This window comes from Lemur catta, chromosome X, assembly GCF_020740605.2.
Source record: "Lemur catta isolate mLemCat1 chromosome X, mLemCat1.pri, whole genome shotgun sequence".
In the NCBI taxonomy this organism is placed as follows: domain Eukaryota; kingdom Metazoa; phylum Chordata; class Mammalia; order Primates; family Lemuridae; genus Lemur; species Lemur catta.
In genome coordinates, this window is record NC_059155.1 from 72,391,015 (window position 1) to 72,407,621 (window position 16,607).

Below are 16,607 nucleotides of genomic sequence, written 5' to 3' on the forward strand. Positions count from 1 at the left end.
AGGAGACCCTGTATCCTTCATGTAGTCACTCCCCACCCCGCTCCCAGCCCCCGGCAACCACTAATCTACTGTCTCTGTGGGTTCGCCTGTTCTGGACATTTCATATAAACAGCATCCTACAGCATGGGGCCTTTGGTGTCTGGCTTCTGTCACTGAGCATGATGCCTTCGAGGTTCATGTATGTTGGAGCAGGTGTCAGAGCCTCGTCCCTTTTGCTGGCTGCATAATATTCCACTGTGCGGATGGCCCGTGTCCCACTACAGCAGGTGTCAGGGCTCCATCCCTTTTCCTGGCTGCGTAATATTCTACTCTGTGCACGGACCGTGCTCTGTTTATCCACTTACTTCTGATGAACGCTGGGGTTGTTTCCACCTTCGGGCTGTTGTGTGCTCCCGAGGATATTTCTCTGCGGTTCCCCTTCCTGACCGATTTAAGGAGGAGGAAAAACAGCCACAAAGCCTTTACCTCTGAGCAGCAGGTAACGGGGACGCCTGCCTTTTTGGATCCCCTCCTGACACTGGAGCATCGGGCCCCCGAGGAGACCCCACGGCCAGGTCTGCAGGGAGGTGACATCGCCTGCCGGGGCCTCTTGTTTTTCTTATTTTTTTTTTTTTTCTTGAGGTTTTTGTCGCTGCCAAGCTCTGCAGAAAGCCGGCACCCCCAGGTGAAGAGGGCCAAGGAGGGTGCCTGGCACAGGGTGGCGGAGGGTGTGGCGTTTCCTTTTCCCCCTGCCCTTGCCGGTTTTGCAGTCAACAACAGGCCCGCCCAGCCCTGCAGAGAGGAAAGGAGGAAACCGGGTCACCGGGAAGGCTTCGTGCAAAGTCAAACACGGGGCTGCCAAGCTCAAGCTTGGGGCTGGGGTTGCCGTCTCTTGGGTCAGGATTTCTCTGAAAGGTGACTTTGAAGTGAGTTTGCTCTCTTGTGCTGGGGCTGCACCCCTCGTGTTTCAGGGTGGTGGTGTAGACCATTTGGGCTGCTAGAACAAAGCACCGCAGCCTGGGCCATGTGTACACAGCAGACATGCATTGCTTACAGCCCTGGAGGCTGGAAGTCCAGGATCCCGGCGTGGCAGAGGCTGTGTCTGGTGGGGACTCACTTCCTGGTTCATAGATGGCGCCTTCTCGCTGTGTCCTCACGTGGTGGACGGGGCGAGGGAGCTCTCTGGGGTCCCTTTTATAAGGACACTGGTCCCATCCATGAGGCTCCACCCTCAGGACCTCATCCCCTCCCCAATCCCACCTCCTGATCCCACCACCTTGGGGGTGAGGATTTCAGCATAGGAATTTGGGGGGACACACACACGCAGACCCCAGCAGACTGAGAGCAGACCCTCCACTCACAGCAAACGCCTAAGTGGAGGAGGCTCAGGGTTCAGGTGAGTGGGGACAGGGCTCATTGCTGTGTCACCATCCGTCATCCTAAACTTGCCTTCAACAGCTGGGTGGGCCCACACCGCTGGGAGAACTGACTTCAGTCTTCCAGCGACTAGACGTGCAGGGAAGTCTCCGGAGTCACGTGAGCTGCGACAACCAGGCACGACTCTTTTTCCGTATCACTTCTCAGCCACGTCACCCCTTCCCCCACAAACCCCAGGAAGAAGCTCTCGGAATGGACGGTTTCTTGCAGTCCACGTTTTCCACAAACGAAACCGCCTCCAATTCCTGCATTCACCCAACAGAGCAAATGCTCCTTGGGGAGGGCACCAGGAAGGGGTGATGCGCACAGGTGACATCTGTCCAAAATGCGTCAGGTTATGTCGGTGGCACCTCTGGGTTCCTCAGGGCGCGCCCGAGCTGGCCCAGGTCTGAGCAGACCTCACCTGCAGCCGACGTCCCTAATTCAAGGTACGTGTGTCCGCCAACGTCAAAGGCTGGACGTGCAAATACGGAACCGTTGCTCCAGGAGAAATGTAGGGTTGGCGTCCCTCAAGCCTCTGTTGGATCTTCATCACCTGGTCGTTGTTTTGTGTGTGTTGCTGTTTAAAGACGTTTTATTGAATTGCTATCACGGACTGGTTCACGCTGAAGTCACGGCCAACAGCCAGCGCCGCCCGGCACGCACGACTGCACGCATCTTCTCCGTCAGGCGCCTCGCAGCCTTTTTGTGCTTAGAAACATCAGACCACACTCCAGCGCTGGCGTGGGGGGCATTTGCACAGCAAAACCACCCGCAAACAGCGCAAACACGCCAACGACAGGGCGCTGCACAGAAATAGAAGCGGCTGCTTGCTTCCGGGATGCGCAGATGCGGGAAGGCGGAGCGCCACGTGGTTCAACCTCTCCTGGGGTCACACACAGATCTCCAAGTTCCGGAACGCAGGGTCACTCCATGTCAAGACCCTCGAGTTACTGATTTTGGGGTTGCAAATAAACCTGGGCAGGTAGACAAATTCTCAAGCACGTCATCGGGGACTGTACCTGCCCCGAGGCCCTGGGAGGGTCCGCGGGCGGGGCGGAGTGGTCTGCTCCGGTCTCAGCCGGGACTGCGTCGGCCGCACGGAGAGAGGCAGGCTGCACGTCGGACGTGAGGGCCCCTCTCTTGGGGCGAAAGTGGGTGACATCAGGCCTTTGCTGCCCAAGAGCTGCAGGGAGTTTGCACCCCAGGGGGCCCCCCCGAAGTGAGCTGATCGCAGGAAATGGACACTCTGCAGGCAGGAGCGAGGGCTGTAAGAGTCCATCACCGCAGGGGATGTGCGGGTGATTCCCGTGGAGCTGGTGCCGTTTCGTCACCTCCCTCCTGTCCTCCGAAAAACCAATGCACTCCAGGGCAGCCACGGGCGGAGACCTTCCTCCGTGCTCTGCCCCAAACCCGAAGTTCGTGCGCACTGCACCGGGTCCCCGGGTCCCGCCCACCTGCGTCCAACCCAGCCCGGGACAAGCCGGCCAGGACTGGAGTAATCGGACCCTCGCGTGTGGCTGGTGAGAGCGTAAAACGCCGCAACTACCCTGAAAAATAACTTGGCGACACCTCAGAGTCAGTCACGGGCTATCCCATGACCCAGGCATTTCACTTCTGGGTGTATAAACAAGAGAATTGAAAGCACAGACTCTGGGGGAAAAAAAAGAAAAAGAAAAAGAAAAAAAAAAAACTGGAAAACCCAGCGCACCCATGTTCCCAGTACTATGATTCTCAGACACCAAAAGGTGGAAACAACCCAAATGCCTGTGGGTGGGTAAGTGGATAAAGAGAGTGTGGTCCGTCCACATGGTGGAATATTACACAGCCATGAAAAAGGAACAAGGCTCTGATAACTCCTGCAATGTGCATGGATCATGAAGACGGGGTGCTCGGTGACAGAAGGCAGACCCCAAAGGGCAGGTATTGTAGGATTCCATTCCTAAGAAAGGTCCGGGGCAGGCACACCCATAGAGACAGAAAAGATGGACAGTGCCAGGGACTGGGGAAGGATGATAGATAGTGACCACCTAATGGGTACAGGGTCTTTTTTATGGGGAACAGGGAATAAAAATGTTGCAAAACTCAGTAGGGGTGATGGTTGCTCAATGTGCTGAGTGCACTCACTATTCCTGACTTGTTCACTTCCCGCTGGTGAATTTTATGTCGTGTGAGTCTCCCTTGGTACACACATGCACACACACCGTGCACCCTGGGTCTGTCCTCAGCTCCTGGGTCCCAGGACTCTGGGTGGCTCTGTCCCTGCCTTCCTGGTCCTCCAGCCCAACTCTCGAGAAAGCCCAGGCAGACCCCCAGCTGCAGGGCTGGGTGGTCCCACCCCTGCTGCGAAGGGTCCCCCATACACTGCGCTCCCCGAAGCCAGGGCCAAGGAGGTGAGGGAAGATTCGCCGGGACATACATCTCTGCCATCGTCCACGCACCTCTCCTCGCCCGGAGGCCGGAGCGGGAAGGAAGACCTGGGGACCCTCTGCTCACCCCACGGCCCACCCACCATTGCCCGGGCCCACGTCTGTCTCTCAGACTTAGAAGTCACCAAGGAAGAATGCGTTTATCACCAGGGCGGGGCCGGGCGCGGTGGCTCACACCTGTGATCCTAGCACTCTGGGAGGCCGAGGCAGGAGGATCGCTTGAGCTTAGGAGGTCGAGACCAGCCTGAGCAAGAGTGAGACCCCGTCTCTACTAAAAATAGAAAAAAAAAAATAGCTGGACAACTAAAAATATATAGAAAAAATTAGCCGGGCATGGTGGCGCATGCCTGTAGTCCCAGCTACTCGGGAGGCTGAGGCAGGAGGATCACTTAAGCCCAGGAGTTGGAGGTTGCTGTGAGCGAGGCTGATGCCACGGCACTCACTCTAGCCCGAGCAACAGAGCGAGACTCTGTCTCAAAAAAAATAAAAAATAAAAATAAACACCAGGGCGGCAGGAAGGGGAGGGGATGCGAACACAGAAAAGGGTGAGAAAACCTCCAAACACATTGGCACCCCGACCTGGACCGCCTCCTCCTGCAGGCGCTTCCGGGGCTGCAGCAACAAATGCCCACAAATGTCCGGGGGGCCTCAAACAACAGTCATGCATCCCTCTCCCAGGCCCGGAGCCCAGGAGTGCGACACGCAGGGGTCTCGGGGCCGCGCTCCCTCCGCAGGCTCCAGGGGAGGCTCCTTCCCGCCTCTCCCAGCTCCTGGGGCCTCCAGGCGTCCCTGGGCTTGTGGCCGCGTCCCTCCAGCCTCTGCCTCCGTCTCCACGTGGCTTCTCCTCTGCGTCTGTGTCCCCTCTGCTGTATCTCAGGAGGACACTGTCATTGGGTTTAGGGCCCTCCCTGATCCAGGATGGCCTCATCTTGAGACACTTAATTGCAACTGCAAAGACCCTATTTCCAAGTGAGGTCCCCTTCGCAGGCTCTGGGACCGCATGGCAGCTGCAAAAGTGTCCAGGAAACGCTTTCACAGCCACGGTGGCCACAGGTGCTATTGCTGTGGGGTTTCACCCCACCCACCCCACAGCTTGCCCCAAGACAGTTGATTATGGGGCTGCAGTCTTGCAGGGGTGTGAGGAAAACAAGCCAATGCAGGTTCTTCACGTGGGAAGGCAGGAGGCGACTGCATTCTGGAGAGTCGGTCCTCTCTGTCTGGTCCATGGAAGACCCCGTGGATTCCCAGCTACCCTGGCCGTGGCCCCTGGGCTCTAACTATATCGTGTGAGAGGAAGTCTGCTGGCTGCAGGGATGCCAAGAAAGATGCATCTTCCAGCTTAAGAGGACAGACACTGAGGAGAGCAGGCTGGCATAGGTCCTCTCCTTGTCCCTTCCCCCCATGCAGACGTGATGCCTGGTGCCTTGGCAGCCACTTTGGGCCATGAGGCAGCAACGATGAGGATCCTCAGACACGAAGGAGAGCGGTGAAGGCAGACAAGATGACATGGGTGCCTCAATGGCACCATGCATCTGTCAGCCCCACGCTGACGGGCTCATCGCCAGACTTCTTATTGCATAAAGGAAAAGGAAAATCTCCAGGGTGGAACCACTGTCCACGTCTTAATCCCATGTGGTCGACAGAATAGTGTCCCCAAAGATGTCTGCGTCCTAACCCACAGAATCTGTGACTACATCAGGTGACCTGTGCTGGTGTGTGTGAGGGTGTGGTGAGGGTCCGTGCTAGTGTCGGTGTGTGGCCCCGTGTCTGGGCGTGTCACTGCAGCAGCCTCCATGAAGCTGCTCTCTTTGTGCACCAGACTCTACGTGCAGCCGAGACGGCAGACCCTGTGCTGTTCCCCACGGCCCCGTCGGGCCCCTTAGGGGGCAGCACTCCGTCTGCAGGAGCGCTGGGTCCTACAGGATTATCCCAGATGCTCAGCGGAGACCCTCAGACCCCGACAGCCGTGGCAATCCCATCCTTCAGAGGACGCTGCTACAGCATCCAAGCAAGACCTGTCCCCGCAGCAGCAAGCAGCGGTCCCTCTGCACTAACTCAGGTTACCTGCGAAACCCGCTGGAGTCACGGCTGGGGCTGTGGCCAGGCTGAGCTAGAGCCTGCCGCCGTCCGTCCTGGGGGTGCCACGTCTCTCCACGCAGACAGCCAGGCCGGGCAGCCACGCCCCCAGCCCAGCCCTCTCCTTCCCCGGGCTGCAGAGCCCCAACTTTTTTGGGTGCTCACCCTCCTTGGGTGTCCCCTGACTGCCCCAGGGGTCGGGGGAGTAGAAGCCGCTCCGTCTCCATTCCCTCCTTTCCAACCCCGCCTACAGGCGCCTCCGCGGAGCCTCGGGGAGGATGGATACAGCACCTGCAAGCCGGGGGCGGTGGGGACCGGGACAGCTATCCTTAAGTAAATGATATTAGCGGCTGTCAGCTGGTCACAGACCCGTGGAGCGAAGACAGCATTACAGAACGGGGTTGTGGAATGCCAGGCTGGGGCTCGCGGCCGTCAGAGAGGGGCTCGCTGCGAGAAGGTAACCTCGACGTCCGCACTCAGCCTTCGGAATCCGGCAGGTCTCTGCGCCTTGGTCCCTGAGGGTCCCCGCGTTCGAATGCACTAAATACGCGCAGCCTCCCGGTGCGGCCTCGGAGCCTGGTGACTCGGGCATCGCTACCTCCGCCCTCAGAGCGGGAAGCTCCCGCGGCCGCGGCCCCTGACACACACCGGGCTCCTGCCTCCCGCAAGCGTCCTCCGCCCCTGCGGTGCCATCGGCTTGTCCCTGCGCCCTCTGTTGCATCCCGCAAGACTGAGAGGAGAAGGGAAGGGCTTTCCCGTGTGGAACAAGGAGCCCAGACGTGAGCGGTGTAGGAAGAACGGAAGCCACAGCCTGGGCTGCCTCAGGGCTGGATCCGGCATCCTGTCCCCGGTAACAGAGCATCCTACGGTACGTCTGATAAGCCCGAGATCCCACAACCAATCACACAGAATCCTCCATCCAATGAGGCCCAACATCCTATAGCTAATAATGCAGTATCCTACATCTAATAAGACACAGAGTCCTGCAGCTAATAGCATAGCATCCTGTATCTAGTAAGACCCAACATCCTATAGCTAATAACGCTGCATACTATATCTAACGAGATACAGCATCCTGTACCTAATGGTAGAGCATTTTATATCTACTAAGAGGCAGCATCCTATAACTAACAGAACATTGTATATCTAATAAGATACAGCGTCCTATACCTAATAGAACATTTTATGTCTAATAAGAGGCAGCATCCTATACCTAATAGAGCATTTTATATCTACTAAGAGGCAGCATCCTATACCTAAGTACAAAACCTCCTATATCTAACAGGACGCAGAAACCCACAGCCAAATATGTGCATCCTGAATCCGCTAGACCCAGGGCCATCTTGGTCCCTCTCTGTTCCTTCTCAGAGACCCTCTGGCCCTCACCTGGGCACCTCTGAGCCATCACAGCCACCCCTGTGATGTGCAAAACTTCCCTCTCCCACATCCTGTCCCTTGGAGGTGGCTGATGATACATTTCTCTGCAAGAAACCCTGGCACTCGGGGCTCAACCCTGCATGACCCTCCTGGGAACCACGTGAGGTTCTTTTAAAATCAGCTCTCAGACATCAGTTCATGGTTCACACCGGGCCAGGGTAGTCAGACCTCAGAGCTTTCTGTTCAGATGAATAAGTTATCCCTGTGACAGGTTACATGGTGTCTCTCTCCAGAATTCCTGTGTTGGAGCCCTGACCCCCAGGACCTCAGACTGTGCTGTGTTTGGAGATGAGTCTTTAAAGAGGTGATTAAGGTAAACTGAGGCACTAGGGTGGGCCCTGACCCAACAGGACTGGTGTCCTTATAACCAGAGGAGACGGGGACACAGACACTCACAGAGGGACGACCCCGTGAGGACACAGGGAGAAGACGGCGTCTACACGCCCAGGAGAGAGGCCTCAGGAGGGACCAGCCCTGAGACCCCTGGATCTGGGACTTCCAGCCCCCAGGACGTGAGAGGATAAAAGGATAAATGTATGTGGTTCAACACATGCTCGCTCTATGGGACTGTGCTAGGGCCGCCCTGGAATGCCAACACAGCCCCTATAAGATCATTTTCTATGCATGTCCCGTGGACATCAGTGTGGTAGCTCAGGAACGACGGGTGGCGGGATTCACTGACGTCCAAGTGCGGTTGGCTATTCACGTGGGTTACGCAATTTGCAAGCACGAATTGCATTCAGGAGCTGCAGTGGTGCCCAGTCTAGCACGGGACTGGGGTGTGAGGTTAGGGTTAGTGTCAACTGGTCTGGCTTTTGGGGTGCCCACATTAGACATTCCATCTGGCTGTGTCTGACAGTGTCACCAATGGGGTTAACAAATGGACCAATAGGCTGCCTGACGCAGACTGACCTGACCCGTGTGGCTGGGCCTCACTGCATTCACCGAGAGTAGGACGACAATAAAAAGATGAATAAAAAATATTTACCACCGTTTCCTATATCCATAATCCAGCTGAATTATCCCATCTCCTCTTCTACCCTCGGAATGGAGCTCACACCTCCGGCTTTCCCGGGCCTCAGAGCCTCAGACGGAGGTTCACACCTGGGATCCTCCAAACCAACACTTCTGACAATTTTGCAGACATCCTTGGACATGCACAGAGCAGTGAAAAATTGGGGTCACCATGAGCACGTGGCCAGCTGAGTTTGAACAAAGCGACACTCCGCCTTCTTTCTTCAGCTCGTATTTTAAGCAAGGGCTCTTTTTGAGGTCTGCTGAATGCCATGCTTTGTTTTGTTTTGCTTTGTTTATTGTGTGTGTGTGTTTTTCCCCTCAGACAGAGTCTTGCTTCACTGCCCCAGCAGAGAGCAGTGGTGCCATCATAGCTCACTGCAGCCTCCAACTCCTGGGCTCAAGCGATCCTCCTGCCTCAGCCTCCTGAGTAGCTGGGACAACAAGCACGCACCATGATGCCCAACTAATTTTTTTATTTGTAGCAGAGACAGGTCTCGCTCTTGCTCAGGCTGGTCTCGAACTCCTGATCTCAAGTGATCCTCCGGCCTCGGCCTCCCAGAGTGCTGGGATCACAGGCCTGAGCCACCGCGCCCGGCTGAGTGCCACGTTTTTTGCATTTTGATTCTTTTCATTGGTGATTTCGCTGTTCTCAATGCCTCCCTGCCCAGGCGCAGTGTTGAACGGCTGCGTAGCCTTCCTAGTGCTAGAATGTTGTGATGTGCTTCTCGGAGAAAACACAAGTGTTAGAGAAGCTTCGTTCAGACAAGAGTTGCAGTGTTGGGCGTGAGTTCAATATGAAAGAGTCAACAGTATCGATTCAATAACGTGTGTCTAAACAGAAGAACACATAAAATAAGGTGAAGTATTGATTGGCTGATGAAAACATCGCCACCGGAGCCTTGAGCCAGCCCACCCTGCATTCCCTTTGAGCAACAGTGTGGTCTTTACTGACTCAGGGAGGCCCGGGAATCTCTCCAGCCTCCTACCTTGAGTCACGGGAACCAGCTGCTGTTCCGCACGGCCAAGGATGCCGGAGCGTAGAAACCTGCTTCTCAGACACACCTTTCTGGGAGCTGGAGCTCTGCTTTCCTGAAGCACGTGTTTTTGTGAATTTGTCACATGCACTCACACATGCAGGGACACTGCTGACCCTCCTCAGCCCTCACAGGACCTCGAGCGTGGGATGCCGAGTGACCAACCGATCCTGGGGGACCCGTGACCAGCTCTGGGAGCCTGGTTTATCAGCACCCATGGTCTGTGTGGCTTGTCACGCATTCTGGCTGCGTACCAAGAGATGTCACAGTGACTATGGCTTTACAATGTAAGAGGAAATAGGTGCTGTTGGCATACTTTTTCTTTACATTTTTTTTTTTTTTTTGAGACAGAGTCTCGCTGTGTTGCCCGGGCTAGAGTGAGTGCCGTGGCATCAGCCCGCTCACAGCAACCTCAAACTCCTGGGCTCAAGCGATCCTCCTGCCTCAGCCTCCTGAGTAGCTGGGACTACAGGCATGTGCCACCACGCCCGGCTAGTATTTTTCTGTATATATTTTTAGCTGTCCAGCTCATTTCTTTCTATTTTTAGTAGAGACGGGGTCTCGCTCTTGCTCAGGCTGGTCTCGAACTCCTGAGCTCAAGCGATCCTCCCGCCTCGGCCTCCCAGAGTGCTGGGATTACAGGCGTGAGTCACCGCGCCCGGCCTACATTTTTTTTTAATTAAATATAATAACGCAGAAATTTGCTCTGTCCGGGAACGAAATTTCAGTTCCCTGCCTGCTACAACGCTAGGACAATGATTCCTCTTTCTGCCTCATTTGAGAGGTTTTCTTTCTGCAGAAAACGCACAGAGGAGCGGCGGGCGCGCATCCCGCTGAAACGCGTCCGGAGGTCCGCGGTTCTCGGACCCGGCCCCGCCCCGCCCCGTGAGCGGCGAGCGGGAGGGAGGCGGGGGCTGCCACGGGCGGTTAGCGGCGCCACTCGCAGACAGACGTTGTTCCAACGGGTCTGGCTGTTCACAAGAGCAAGCAGACAGTTAGACAGGAAATTTCAAAACGGGCTTCCTTTCTACCTAAGCCCGGGTCCGCACCGTGGTGGCCCGCCCGGAGGTGGAGTTTGCAGAATTTGCATCTGGGGACGGCGCGGCCGGTGGCCTGCGTGGCCAGCTAGCAGAATGCCCCCTTCGATACCTGCTGGGGAGCTGGGTTGGCCCCTGCAAGGAGAGCCGTTTGCTCGCAGGGACACTTGCAGAAAGCAGCACTCGGGGCGACCAGGGCGTGCAAAGTGACAGCCGGCTTCCTGCGTCCCGGGCTCTGAGGCACAGCTGTTGGCTTAGACTTCTGATCACACCGCCTGAAGGCCGTCCACGGGGCTGTGACTGCCGCCGCTGCCACAGGTGAGCTAACTGAACTTTCCCACTGTGTGTGCGCTGTCAGGGACTAAGGGAGGGTGCGTGTGGCGTGCTCCAGAGACACGGGGTGTGCAAACTACATGGGATACGTTCTCCTCTTGGTCGGCCGACACCGTGAGTGCAACCCCCCCAGAAAGAACCTTACGGAGCTACTCAATCACTTAGCCGAGAAATGCTCGAATGCCCCAGCTCTGCAAGACACCTGTCTTTAAAAACTCATTCGGCAAAATGCACCTCCCTGGAGGTTAACCCCAAAGAGGCTGGGCAGAGAGAAAGCCGCCACATGTAAAGCATTGTGGGGCCGGGCGCGGTGGCCCACGCCTGTGGTCCCAGCACTTTGGGAGGCTGAGGGGGGGAGGATCGCTGGAGGCCAGGAGTTCAAGACCAGCCTGGGCAGCAGAGAGAGACCCCCCATCTCTATAAGGAAGTAGAAAAATTAGCCGGGCGTGGTGGCACCTGTAGTCCCAGCTACTCGGGAGGCTGAGGCAGGAGGATGGCTTGAGCCCAGGAGTTGGAGGTTGCAGTGAGCTATGATGATGCCACTGCACTCTAGCCCAGGGTGACAGAGTAAGGGTCTGTCTCTAAAATAAAATAAAATATTGTATTGGGAGGGGTGGCTGGGACGAGTGAGGTGTCCCCTTGGTGCCGAGAGAGACATCAGACCCAGGGCATTTGCACCAGTTCACTTAGCATCCCGGGTTCTGCATACACAGGGCTTCCAATCCGTCCCCAGAGAACTGAGCAAAGAGCCCCCCACACTGTCCCCTTGGCAGGGGGAGCCGACCTGGAAATTCCCGGCCACGCAAACTGGGCTGGCTGCTGTGGTCTGGGTCACATTGTGAAAAGAGGAACCACAAGTTGCGAGTCTCTGTAACCAAAACATTAAGGGTTTTTTGTTGTTGTTGTTTTTGCTTTTTTTTTTTTTCTTTCTGTCGCCGTCATGCTTATTCAATGTGAGCAGGGCCTAGTCTGTGTCAGCAGGGCCCTAAGTCAACACCTTGGGGGACTGGGGCGGGGGACGCGGATACACGGACACCCCTGGCGCTTACCCCGTGTCTCCGGTCCCGTTAAGAGCCCGTGGTCGTAAACGGAACGTGCGTTTCCCACGCGACTTTGACAAACAGGCCCAGACACGTCTCTTAAAACCTTTCCATGTTGGAAGAATGGCATTTCCATCTGGGCACTGCCCTGCCGGACGGGCACTCATGGAGACCCGGCGGTGTGCGCCCAGGATGTCCCCCCCACCGCGTCGCCAAGGTTGGCGTCCCCCCACCCCCAGCCCCACCCCCGAGGAGGAGACTAAATAGGACACAGGCCACCGGGCGCGCGCATGCCCGTCAGGACGCCGTTTTGTCAAAGCGCGCGCCGTCGTGGTTTCTGACGTGTCCCGGGACGTCCCCATCTGGCGAGGGCCCCACCGCCACCGGGCCATGCCCAGACCGAGGTCTGTGCTTTCGCCTTAGCGCCGGGGAGGGGCTGCGGATTGGAAGCAACGGGTTAGTGCCAGGATGACTGGAGACGGCGCTCAACACCCACCTGCCCGCCTGCCCCGTCTGGAGACGCCCCTGGCTGGCAGGGGGCGGGTCCCCTCTCGCCCCCGCGCAGCGCTGCCCCGTCGGGCGTGGCCCCCGCAAGTTCAGGGCCGTTCCCTCCCCAACCTCCCACCTCCCACATCCCCTTTTCTGTCCCCCGAGGCAGTGAGGAGGGCGGATTCCGCGGAAGGACGCCGTATCAGAGCGCAGAGCGCGGCGCAGTGGGCGGGCCCGGCTGAGCGCAGGGAACCCCAGCGACAGTTCTGCGTGGGCAGCGGGGCCCACGTCCTCGCCGCCCCCCGCGCGGGCTCTGCGTTCCACGGAGCGGGTTCCAAGGGCAGCTGGCGACCGCGCGTGCCCCCGAACCGGGCGCGGGTCCTGGAGGCTGCATTGGCCCTTTTGGGCACGTTGTTCTGCCGCAGGGGAAACGGCCAGGGCCGGGGACGGGAGGACGGGGTCCAATTGGCCACGACAACCCAGGATTGGACCCTCTCCTCTGGAAAAGGAGGACGGAGTCCCGAAGGAGGAGAATTGGGTGGAACCGACGCTGCGAGCCCACGCTTTTTGCGCACTTAATTTGGGATGATCTTGTTCAATCCTAACCTCGCTTTCCAAGTGGGGAAACTGAGGCTGGAGGGGCTGAGGGAAATCGGCCGGGAGTGGGGGTGTCTAAAAGCAGGCGTCTGGTTCCCACAACCCTCCTGTTTGGCCAAACGGGGGCTGCCGCTGGCCTCATCCCTTGATGTGCGTGTCAGACAAACCCTCCCGTGCGCCCCTTGGTGCTGAGAGCGCTTCGGAAAGAGAAAAATGAGCGAGAAGGAGACACAGCTGCAGGCTTTAGGTTATGAGGCTCCAGGAGGGCTTCCTGGAGGCGGTGGCACTTGCTGGGGCCACATAGGAAATGGGGAGGGTCAGAGAAGGGGTGTGTGTGTGTTCCAGGCAGACCAAGCATTTCGTAGGGGCTGGGGGTGTCCCCAGATAGGAGGGTGCGACCTCCTCAGCAGGCCTGGAAAAGCTGTGGAAGGTTCTAGAAGGAAGCAGCTGCTGCTGGAGCCGTGCTTTGGAAGGGGACTGGGCAGGGGCTGGGAGCGTTGAACACACGGTTGCCCTGAGCAGAGATGGGGTCTGTGGTTTGCAGACAGCGGGGTCTGCTTGTGAGGGGAGGGGTCCGGCGTGAGTCCCCATGGCTGGGAAGGGACGGAGGGAGGCGCCAGAGGCCCAGGTGTTTGTTCAACATGGCGCCATTATGGGGCGGCTGGTGCGACTGGGCCCTGAGCCAGGGGTGGGCCGAGAGGACCGGCCCCTCGGGCTGCAAGCAGGCAAGCTGGTGGGGGGGGCCTGGGGGTTGCATATGGGGCCCCCACACGAGCAGTGCGGTCCCTGCTGATGGGGAAGGGCGTGTGGGAAGATGGGGGCAGGCGCGGACCTCGGGGCAGGACGCAGCGTGACACACAAAGGACAAGACCTGTCTGCTGTGGGTGCAGTGGCATTGGGGACGGGTGGTCCTCTGCGGGGTGAGGGGGCCATCCTGTGCACCCTGGGATGTGGAGCAGCGTCTCTGGGCTCCACCACCACGTGCCAGCAGCACCCACCAGCCCCCCAGCTGTGGCACCCAAACTGCCCCCGACACAGCCAGGCATCCCTGCTGGGACAGGACCCTCCCGTTCAAAAATCCCCGGGGAAAGGAAGAGAAGCACGAAGGACAGTCCTGCCAGAGAGCCTTGAGGAGAAGCAGGACCGTGTCACCTTCCCCCAGATCTCAGGGAGAGAACCGGCCGGGCCGTGGGGTTCCAGGTAACTTCCCCCATTTGTCAAACTCCTGGCACGTCGCGTGCTCTTGTGTCTGTAATAACGTGATTAGAATTTAAGAGATGCGGTCGTTACAGAGGACAGGTGTGTAGAATAAGCAGGTGTCCCCTGCACAGGTGAGGTCTGCGGGAAGGGGCCAGGATTTATTGTCCACCTTCCCAGGACCAAGGGCCCCACTGTGTGTAGGTGATGTTCTTTTTGAACACACTGCTCTGCCCGAGAACTACATAGCGCCCTGAGCACATGACGGTTTTACTTGCACGGATTAGGAGACTGACATTGACACTCGTTCTAGGCCAAAGACTGGAGCGGCCCTGAGGGGTGTTGGCTCCTCGGGCTTCTCTGGGCCATTTAAAGTTTTCTCAGAGACATTCTGGGAGGGAAAATGTGAGACTGGGAGTGGAAGTGCTGATGGGCAGGCCCTGGTCCTCGGGGCTGCGAAGGGCTCTCCATGGTGCACCCGTGCAGTGGCAGCTCTGACGGGTCCTGCAGACACCCACAGAGTCCCCAGTGAGGAGCATGGTCATGTGCAGAGCTTTGGGGGCCTCTCAGTTACTGCTTAAGAGGGCAAGTTGCAGACAGCCCCTCTGTGAGATGCCAGACAAGGAAACTGAGGCTCACTGAGGTCAGAGGCTTCCCGGGGCTGACTGGTCAGTGAAGGGGCTGTTGTCCACCTGGGACACCCTGATGTTTGTCACCAACTCCTCCTGCTAGCACAGTGCAATCTCCAGAATATATAGGCTCCTACCTGGGATTGGAGGCATTGGAACCAGGGATTAATTCAAGACCCATGTGTGCTGGGGGTGGAGCAGGATGAGCCCACCCCTGCACTCAGGACAGGGGCAGACCACCATGTAGGTGTGTGGAATAGGAACAGGAGATAACCCCTCAGTCTCGGCCACAGGGAGTGTAGGAGCAGGGTCCCTGCCTGGGCTGTGTCTTTGTAGAAGAGAGACCACAAGAAATTGTTATGGGCTCAGTACTCTTTGCTGGGTGGTTAGATGGAGGGTTGCATCATGGATGGATGGATGAGTAAATGAATGAGTGGATAATGAATGAATGAGTGATGACTAAATGAGTGGATGGATGAATGAATGAGTGGGCAGAAATATGGATAAATGGATGGATAGATGGATGGATGTGGATAAGGAATGAATGAGTGAATGGATGAATAACTGGATGAATGAATGAATGAGTGAATGGAGGGTGGATGGATGGATGAGTGGATGGATGAATGCATGGATGAGTGGATGGATGAATGGATGGATGGATAGGTGGGTGGATGAATGGGTGGATGGATGAGTGGATAAATGAATAGATGGATGGATGGATGGATGGATGGATGGATGCATGAGTGGATGGCTGGGTGGATGGATTGTTGGATGAATAGATAAATGGATGAATTGGATGGATGGATGGATGGATGGATGGATAACTGGATGGATGAATGGATGGTTAGATGAGTGGATGGCTGGAAGGATGGATGGATGGATGGATGGATGGATGGTTAGATGAGTGGATGGGTGGATGGATGGATGAATGAATGGATGGATAGATGGATGGATGGATGAATGAGTGGATAAATGAATGGATAGGTGGATGGATGGGTGGATACATTGTTGGATGAATGGATAAATGGATGAATTGATGGATGGATGGATGGATTACTGCATGGATGGATGGATGGATGGTTAGATGAGTGGATGGGTGGATGGGTGGATGGATGGACCAATGAATGAGTGGGTGGGTGAACAGACAAATGAACAAGAAAGGAGGCTGGCCTCCCCCTGAATCAGTGCGGTGCTTTCTCTGAGACCCTGGGGAGGATCATTCCTGCCTCCCTCCAGCTTCTGACAGTTGGCAGTCTTTAGTGTCTCTTGGCTCATGGCCACATCCCCGCAATCTCCACCTCTGTCTTCACCAGCAGTCTTCCCTTTGTGCGTGTCTGTGTCCTTATCTCTTCTTAGAAGGACGCCAGTCCTATTGGATTAAGACCCTCCCACAGGGGGGGTCTCACCTAATTTCACCCTAGTTTCCATCCTAATCACACCTGCAAAGATCGTATTTCCAAATAAGGTCCTATTCACAGCTACTGAAGATATGTCATTTGAGGGGATACAATTCAACCCCCAGCACCCCCCAAGCAAACTCGTCACAAAACGCCGAGCCGTGGGGTCCCCCCACCACGGTGCACCCCAGACCCTGCTGGGTTGCAGAGCCCGGCTGCTGGGCTGGGGCAGGGCGAAGCGGCCCCCACGCCAGCTCCACTGCCTTCCGGAGCCCCAGGGCGGGGCACAGCCCTTCCCTGGTTTGCAGAATTAGCAGGGTACACAGCTGGCAGGTGTTTGTGGCAAGCCTGCTGTATGCAATGGGACACTCTGAATGCCCCCCAAAATGTCATCAACCCTGCGGCACCCACCTCTGTATCCCCGTTGCCCTGCAGATGAGGACACCAACCAGGGCTGGGCTTAGGGTGAGAAGGGCCAGGCCCTCAAATGCCCAAAAACC

General features: G+C 57.0%; 1 protein-coding gene across 1 annotated transcript in view; it reads left to right on the forward strand.

Moving 5' to 3' along the window:
• Nucleotides 1-10,442: 10,442 nt before the first annotated feature.
• Nucleotides 10,443-16,607, forward strand: part of P2RY8 (P2Y receptor family member 8) — a 44,911-nt gene continuing 38,746 nt past the window's right edge. Inside the window, exon 1 of the mRNA XM_045537898.1 lies at nucleotides 10,443-10,743. The gene's annotated coding sequence lies outside the window, so the exon portion shown is untranslated. The remainder of the gene's footprint in view (nucleotides 10,744-16,607) is intronic.